The sequence below is a fragment of the Drosophila willistoni genome, unplaced genomic scaffold (assembly GCF_018902025.1).
Source record: "Drosophila willistoni isolate 14030-0811.24 unplaced genomic scaffold, UCI_dwil_1.1 Seg71.1, whole genome shotgun sequence".
NCBI classification, from domain to species: domain Eukaryota; kingdom Metazoa; phylum Arthropoda; class Insecta; order Diptera; family Drosophilidae; genus Drosophila; species Drosophila willistoni.
The window spans coordinates 1-9,572 of NW_025814618.1; the positions used below are offsets into that span (position 1 = coordinate 1).

The window sequence follows — 9,572 nt, forward strand, 5'->3', positions numbered from 1 at the left end:
GGCCATTGGTGATAACAACGGACATATTGGCTTGGGTGTTAAGTGCAGCAACAAAGTTGCCACCGCATTCGGGTGCCATTATCTTGGCCAAATTGTCTGTTGTGCCTGTGCATCGTGGTTACTGGGTATCAAGATTGGTAAACCCCATACCGTGCCTGCAAAGTCACTGGCAAGTGTGGTTCCGTCTCCGTGCGCCGTATTCCCGCTCCCCGCGGTACTGGCATTGTCTCGGCTCCGTTCCCAAGAAGCTGTTGACCATGGCTGTATTGAAGATTGTTATACATCGGCTCGTGGCTCCACCGGCACTTTAAGTAACTTTGCCAAGGCCACTTATGCGGCCATTGCCAAGACCTATGCCTATCTGACTCCAGATTGGAAGGAAATGCCATTGGGGCATATCTGACTTCTGTCCAAGACCGAGCCAGATTCATTTAGTCGGCTACAAGCTGATCTTAAAAACTTTCAATCCTGGTGTCAGTTTAATCTACTAAATCTTAACACTACCAAATGTAAGGTAATGACTTTTTTTCGTAATTCTCCTCAACTGGTCACTATTTTCTAAAACAATAGTCCTTTAGAACGTCTAAATAATACGAATGGGCGTACTTATGGACCATAAGTTAAATTTTAACACCCATATTCCACAAAGCCATGAGTGTCCTGGGTTTCATTGGGATCGCAATGTCAATTTCCTTCCTATTCTAGTAGACTTCTCTTGATTAACCTTCCTTCTCTAACTAACCGTAGAATTATGCTTGGTGTTATTTTTATGCACAAGCTCCTAATTGGTGATATCGACTAGCCTGAGTTATTAACTCAGGTAGATCTGTCAGGTACCATGATTACAACCTTCTATTCCCTGTAATCGGCTCAAAATTTTCTATTAATATGCTTAAAAAATCTATCCTATTCCCATTCAGTTTAATAGATAGCTATATATTATTTTTTGTCTGTTTTTTTTCTATTGGGTATTGTCCAGGCGATTCGTTCCGTGCGCTATACGGCTGCACCCCTCGGTCGGTCGGGTGGGAGGTGGTCAGTTATCTGCTTGGGCTCGCGCGTAACAGGCTTTGTCCTGGTGTCGTAGAGGCCACTTGCACGTACTGCGCCATAGTATTGTCAACGTCCGCTAGAAAAACTGTAATTATTACTTAAAGACTGAACATTTATTGGAAAATTATAATGCTGTGTTTCTAAAAAGTTCAATCTGAGGGGATCTGAAGTTCCATAAATCTTATTATTTACCGCGAATTGTGTCGAGCGTGCCGTAGCCGATCACGCTTGTAAAATTTGTTTTTTCGCTTCAGACGCGTTTTTCTCCAAGACACCCCAATGCCGGTGATGCAGTTATTATTGTGATCCATGAACTAAAATTTTATGGGAGAGTTTGGTGACATAGGATACCATGAATAATGCAACATGTATGATCTAATAGTTTTATCTGAGAAATTTTGAAATTTTAAAGCGGCGATTGCAAATTCGCAGTTAATAGCTATTAGAATAGTATGCAGACTCTAAAATAACTCCAAGTCGAGTTTAAAAATTGATGCAAACAACTTCGTATTTAAAAATGCTTTTCTCGCAGTATTGCCATCGTTCGTGTTTCCACTTCCATTCGGCTTTGGCTTATCTACATGCAAACCCATTTCTTCTCGCAAGCTTCTTTGTGTATGTTTTTATTTCAATCACTTCTAATTTGTCTTTTCGTTCTTATTTGCCATTTTTTAAACCCCAATCTGTATGATATTTTGAGCAGCAATTCAAAAATGCGTATCCAAGCGTGAAGTGACTTATTCCATATTGAAGTTGCCGAGGGTTTGGTTTAAAAGAATTTGTGTCATAGGTATGTCACAATTATCTGTTTGCTTATTTGACGAATTTCACTGTATAATCGTTTGTTTGTCGAGTTTTCCAGCAAGAATACCAAAGCTTCATTTATTTTTAAAGGTATTGTTCTGCAATACCGAATTTTCTTTTAGCTTCAGTAGCATCACATTCAGAATTGCTAAAATTTTTAAGCACAAATGCAGTGTCACTTTCCTTTGATTTCTGGCTGCCATTGCAGCAGCATGAATCAAAGATTGCTGTCGGTCTTATTGTTCATGCAACATCGGCAGCTGGTTGCTTAAATGTCGAGTCTATACTCATGCTTCTATTAATTCATTTTCAATCGCAAAATTTGTGTCTGGTCCCTCTCTGTAGGTGGGTCCAAACATTATATGTTATGTTCTTCTTCTATTTCTTCAATATCTCTGAAATAAAATGTATAGTTTCCTAGTTTGCCGCGTTTATTCCAGTAAGTTGTGCAAAATATGCTCTAACCGACCGAAACACATACGTAATGTTTGTATGATTCAGGACCATTGCTGGTAAAAGGAGTTTGAATTGAACTAACCACTGCTTTTCCCTTTAGGCTAGCTTGCACCGCATAAGATTTCTGCATTCGTATACCCGGCGATTTCCGTACTTGTCTGAAAACTACTGTAGAATGAGGCCAGTGCTGAGGATGCATCAAATGTGGAAGCCTTTCGGTATCGCTTGACGGGCTGCAAGTTGTGCCGCGCTTGGTATTGCTGTGTTTAGATCTACGTCCATTCGCACTTTACTTCTGGATAGTACGATGTAGCCCTGTTCGAGTATTTGTGAAATTCCAGGGCGCCATCGGCGTAGCACTTAGTGCGGTTGTTCGCGTGTCGTAGCACGCGTGTTGTTTGATGTTAGAACGGCAGCTGCGGTGCCTCGTGTGACCATCGCTTTTGTTTGGCAGAAGTAAAAATAGAACAGCCGTCCTAGCTGTGTCCGGGAATATTTTTGGCGGGCATAGTCCAAAGTCCCCATCCGGTTCTGGTAGCGGCCCCGTTGTTTGCTGGTGACGAAGTAGCCTGAGGTTGCCTGCTCGTTGGTATTTCCGAGGTTCTGCAGACGTTGCTCAATATGGTTGTGATGACTTCCGTGACACGTTGACAAGTCCCAGTTCCAGCTGTTCTCAAATTTCTCGTCTATTACTCCAACGCAGTCGAAATGATACCAGGAACAGCATCGATTTCATTGCATGCGGTCATTGTCTTCCTGCATGCATTTCTGCAATGATATATTCCACTTGATAAGTTTTTGTTGCCATGGTTTACACATGATTTATACTGTTAAGCGAAGTTGATTTGTTACGTGACCTAGGTAGGTCGTAAACGTTGACCGTTGAGGTTAGTATCACAATTAGTGATTGGTTATGCAATCATCGAGGTTAACCTCTATATGATTGGCGTGTAGAACCGTGGTGACCCGTTCGAGTTGAGTTGAATTAACTTTTTCGGTTCATTTAGTGGTTTACGGTAAGTAAACGGTTAATTTCCCAGCACGTAGGCTGTGGCGCTTAAGTATAAGTATGAAAATGATAGAGAATGAGTGATATGGGTTAAGCCATTGGTGACTGCGTCTGCTGGGCAGTTAGCGGATTTCGGCGTCAACAGTGACTTTTATCAATAACTTCGTTACTTTTGACGCGATACTTCAAAGTAAACATTTGTTAGTTAATATATCTGTCAATGGCTGTGCCAAATTTGATAAGGATCAGGTAACTATTCGTATAGCTACCATAGGAACAATCGGTCGAAAACAGTGACTTTGATCCACATCTTCATTATTACCTATGCTAAGATTGTAGGCCTTCTTCGGAAACATTAGCCTTTTTAGCTTAAACGTTTTCCACTTTGATGGCTATAGGTAAGGAAAGAGTTACCAAAAATGTTGCAAGGTATACAAACTTTGACGCGCTCGAAGTTAGCCCCGTCCCGTGGTTTTATTTCATCTGGATAAGGAAGTTCTCAAAGATAGGGTTTTATTATTCTTGAGGAATGATTGAAATGATTAATATCTCGTTTGAATTGGTTTAAGCCAGGTGGATGTTTTTGTATTCAATAGTTTTCCGAATTAACATGACTTAAGTGATTAGTTTTAAAAGTTTGGGTTGAAAATTCCTAGTCTAGTGAGCTGCATGCCCATTCTATGTCTTCAATGTATTCTGTGAAATATTCAATATTAAAGATTAGAACTTATAATTTTCTGATTTTCCTTTTCTTCCTTGAGGTGTTTAATACTTCTAAAGCTTTGTTAATAGTGTCTATTAGGTAACTTAATCTCTTCTCTTAATCTCTCTTAATCTCTTAATCTCTTCTTCTAATTCGTCTTTATCGTTTTGATCAAGAGTACGAAAAGATATTTGTATATGAAGCAATTCCGTTAATTAGTCCTAGTTTTTCTGTTAAGTATTGAATATGGATTACGTCTATATATTCCTGTGCTTGTTGCTTTAAATTGTTATATGTAATGTCTATTAGCGTTTAGCGAATAGCATAATGCACAAAAAAGTCATCTTGATTTGTTGACCTGTAATTAATCAATTGTCGTATTTGCTTTATTAACTTTCTTTTATACCCTTGCACGGGTATTATAAATTAATCAGATGTTGTAACGCACAGAAGGAGACGTTTCCGACCCTTATAAAGTATATATATGTGGGACTAGGTTCCGATTCCGTAGAAATAAGTAGTCCCGTTGATTTATATTTAGTTATATGGAAATAGGTTTTATTTTAAATTATAATTAGGTTTTAGTAACTATAAAAATGTTTGAATTGAATGGTAATTGTTTCGTCTTTAGGTTTTACACGTCTTCGTCTTTAACACTTCTTTTAATACCCGTCTTTCGTCTTTTATATAAAAAGTTCTTCTTCGTCTTCTCGTAGCAGCATTGCCACATCGTCGTTTTCGTGGGTCGCTTGCCACCTCGTCTCATATGGATCGCTTGCCACACCGTCGTTAAACAGCTGTTTGGGTGTCTGGCCATTCGGCGTTACCAACCCAACCCCACATATATTCTTGATCAGCATGAGAAGCTGAGTGATATAGCCATGTCCGTCTGTCGGCCCGTCTGTGCGTATGCGTTTACTAAGCCGTCTTAAGAGCTATCGGGCTGAAATTTTTTTTCGGGTCTTTTATTACCCGGGAAAAATAAAGTATGAAAACCATCAGGATCGGACCACTATATCATGTAGGTCTAGAAGAAACATTATCATAAAAAATTTTGGAGTAACGCTATGAAATTTACGTATTGATAATATTTGAATGTGATCGGATAAATATATCACAAGTTACAATCAATATAATAATCGTCTACTACGCCTTTCGACATCAACAGAGTACATGCATACACACACAGACGCAACGCTACATCAACTGTATGTGTATGCGTGCGTTGCTTTGCTTTGGGAATGCGGGAAGAAGAAGAACAAATTGTAAAATAGAGAGTAAAATTGTTTTGTTTGTATATTGATGAAATGAGTTGCAGAAAACAAATTTTGAACAGGTAAAATTATTATTACCAAGACTGCAAGGGTATATAAACTTCGGAATAGCCGATGTTAGCTTCTGTGATATTTCTTTTAAATTTGATTTGTAGTGTGTGGCCTGTGGACAGCACGACGAGACGAGTTCAAATAGCCATGTCCGTCCGTCCGTCCGTCCGTCCGTTCGTCCGTCTGGATCAACGCAAACTCCTCCTAGACCGTAAGAGCTACAGAGCTGAAATTTGCATGTAAGCTTGTACATACTGCAGTCGTTGTATATCTCGGATTCATCATGCCGGATCGGATCACTATATCATATAGCTCCCATACAAACGCCAAAGTCACGAACAGTGACTTTTCTTAATAACTTCGTTATTTTTTGAGCTATGTCGTGAAATTTAATATTGGTGAGTTAATTACACATATAAACGACTATGCCAAATTTGATCAAGATGGGTGACTATATCATATAGCTCCCATAGGAACGATCTTTCGAAAACAGTAACTTTGTCAATTACTTCGTTACTTTTGAAGCAATTGTCATAAAAATTTATATTTCTCAGTTTAGCATAACTATTAATGACTGTGCAAATTTGATTAAGATCGGGCGACTATATCATATAGCTCCCATAGGAACAATCGGTGGTGAACAGTGACTTTGATCAATATGTTCGTTATTTCCTAAGCCGTTCTTTCGCAAACATTAGACCTTTACACAAAAAACTTGCAAGGGTATACAAACTTGACGCGGTCAAAGTTAGCCCCGGCCCTCTGGTTTGTTTTGAGTTTGGCTTTGATTTGATTTCTGATTTCTGTTATACTATCCTCGTATAAAACTTCTCTTTGAGCTATATGTTTCAGCTTGCTAACTGTGGTTATATCATATCTAGCTAACGTCATAAATAATCTATCGGGTAATTTATTGTTTATATATCTTTATAGTGTTATTCAAAGCATTTGTATAAAGAGTAGTGTTATTTGCATCGTTCTCCAGACTTAGTTTGTGATAATATAGGATTTGTCTTCTAATTCTGTTACAAACTTACGAAGGTTTTCTGTATAAGAGGTGTTGTAGAGGCGTCGAAGAGTTCCTCACTTGCGGTCTGCGTGTTCAATTCATTGAGGAGTAATGATCTTAGTTCCGACCAGGTGTTGGCTTGTCCAATTTGCGAGAGCCGTGTGCCTTTCCAGTGAGCTGCATCTCGATTGCGCTGAGCAATATGTTATGTTGCCTTATATCATGTTTGGATATAAGTGCATGATGAAATCTATCCTAATTTTGTGTTCCCTCACGTCAGACCAGAAACTTTTTCCTATTCACCTTAGTAGATGTCTGACTAAGTACTCTCTTCGTGTTCTTTGCAAATCTTTTAACAACCTTTCTCACCTAATTTCTCCTTATCTTTCTGTCACTTCTCTTCGCGCTATACTTTTTAATCATCTATAGCGAATCAATGATAATATTCTGGACTTGGATTGGCTGCAACTCATCCCTGACCACATTGGCCCTCGGGGCATAGCTGGCACCTTATGCAAATAAAACACCTCCACGGGTCGGGGATGTTTAGTTGTGTATATAGCTAAGCTATCTTTTTCAATTAATTACTATCTGTCTTTAGCTTAAGCTTTTCGTCGACTGCTGTGTTAGTTGACGTAAATAAATAAATAAATAAGAATAAATAAATAAATAAGAACTATAGATTAAGTATGTAATCAAATTTGTTATAGTAAGTATAAATATTTAGTGTGTTCGTTAATTTTTTTTGGATAAAGGAAATAGGTTCTAGCCTGGTGATATTGTTTGTTACATAAATGCTTTGGTTATAGTCAAGCAATGAATTTATTATTGATATTTCATTTATTATCTGCTATTATTAGATTTTGGTAAATTCCATGTTACAGTTATGTTTGGTTCAATGTAATTAGTTTGAAAATTCTTATATGGCTTAGTGTGTTTACAAGTGTTGGGATTTGATTTAAAATACTTATTATACATTCGTTAGTTTTGTATTTTTATTGAACAAAGTATTGTTGTTTAAATAGTATTTATCTTATTAAATTTTCTGTCAAAATATTTTTATTTTCAGCTGGATAAGGAAGTATCTTAAAGATAGGGGTTTTTATTATTTCTTGAGGAATGTTTGAAATGATAAATATCTCGTTTGAATTTACTGTCATTATTTTTATTTTCATCTGGATAAGGAAGTATTTCAAAGATAGGATTTATATTATTTCTTGAGGAATGTTTGAAATGATAAATATCGCATTCGAATTTGCTCAAAATTGAAGATTAGAACTTATAAGTTTACTGAGTTTGCTTTCTTCCTTGAGGTTTTTAATACTTGTAAACCTTTGTTAATAGTGTCTGTATAAGAGGTGTAGAGGCGTCGAAGAAGTTCCTCACATCCGGTCTGCGTCTTCAATGCATTGAGGAGGAATGATCTTAGTTCCGGCAGGTGTTGGCTTGAATCTCGATGCGCAGAGCAATATATTATGTTGCCTTATATCATGGGTTGGATATAAGTGCATGATGAAATCCTCCTACTTATGAATGATGTCAGATTCTCTGGTGCTCCATTATAGTTCGCCACCTGTCTTAACGAAGACAGTGCTTGATTGAGGTGGGCTTCGGTGAGCTCTACGTCCATTTTTGTTTTTTAGTGGTGTTTTGTTTTGTTCGCTCACAAGTTGGCGTTTTTGTTCCACAATTGGAGTTTACGGTTGTAACACACAGTTGATATTTACGCGCACAGTTGGCGTAAATATTTTCACTGTTGTACACTTCTGAGGGTTCCCGTAAGTTCTTGATGTCGGATCGGAGTTTTATAGTGATTATTCACTAATTCTATGTAACACACGGATAATAATTCTATGTGTCACACGGACAAGTTCACTTTAACCGATCGTACCGACTGCGTCAATTAAATATCTTTCCCAAAAAAGATATTGTTTGTTGGATGAATACTTAAATACTGAAGTACAAAAATGTCTTATAGTAATATTTATAGGCTAAATTTGTGAGCCCTTCAGTGGCGTGATCAATATTGATTCGATTTGATTGGCCCGAATTTTAATGCTGAATTATTGCAAGTGTTAAATTCTTTATAAATAAAACTGATCTTATTGTTTTAATTATGAGTTAGCGTTCACCCATTTGATTTTGAGGGGGACAATTGTTACTGCAAGTGCCAAGTGTTTATAAAAAAACGGATGTTTACTTTAGAGTAATCATTTTAGGGGGTGAAAAATTTATAAGTTATTGGTATTGACGTTGGATATATGACTATACATTTATAAATCTTCTTCTTTTATTAATTAAACAAAATATGCATTGGTGAGACTCAAAGACGATCTTAACTAAATTATGATTATTCATACAGATATGATTAAAGTTGGGTTACAAAGCTTTTGATGTTAGTATTGGGAGCTTTTGATCTGCTGACAAGGGATCTGGATTTGAGTGCCTTATTGATTTTTGCCTATAAAGCGTTCTCACGCTTGGAAGATTTTTGGGGACGTTTGTTTATAGAATTTTTGTTAGTGTCGGTTGCAGTAAGTCAAGTTATGTGGGTGAATGGAGTGAGAAATTGAGTGTGTGGGTGGATGGAGTGGCGGATATATTACTCCCCCAACACGTAGATAATAGCCTGTCCTCAGGCGGATACATTGTGATAAAGCGAGGGGTTTTTCTCAGCTGTAAAGATTGGAGTATCAATTTGTTTATAATTTGGGTCTCAATTTTTCAACAATTGGGGTTCGATTATTTCTGTGGATCACGATTGTTATTTGATCGAAACTTAGTGCTTAGTTTTTTACGCTTTCACTGGTGTTGTTCGCTTGATACCCATAATTCGCCAAATTAAATAGTTTAAACAGTTTTTCTGTTTCGGGATTAGTGTTTGGTGCATTTAATGTTTTTCTTTTTATTTTTTTCTCTCTCGTCATTGCTTCTGCAGTTGCTCCCCACATCGCCCCCATCATACCATCAGTGCTAGTGGCTTTGTTGTTCTATTTGCTTTGTGCTTGTGCTCAGCTTCTCTCCCGCGTAATCACTTTTGTAAGCCGCTCTCAAAGCTCGGCTTATAACTGTTCTTGCACTCTCTCTTGTGCTATGCACTCTAGCTGTTCTCTTTGTTTTATTTGTAATTATTGATTTCTTATCGATAATTATATCTTTGTGCTGTGTATTTAAATTTTTCTATTTATTCTTATATATATAAATTTATTTATT

At 37.3% G+C, this 9,572-nt stretch overlaps 1 pseudogene; it reads left to right on the top strand.

Annotated features, from left to right (window-relative positions):
- The first annotated feature begins 4 nt into the window (after positions 1-4).
- On the top strand, positions 5-403 carry LOC124461878 (annotated as a pseudogene).
- Positions 404-9,572: the final 9,169 nt, after the last annotated feature.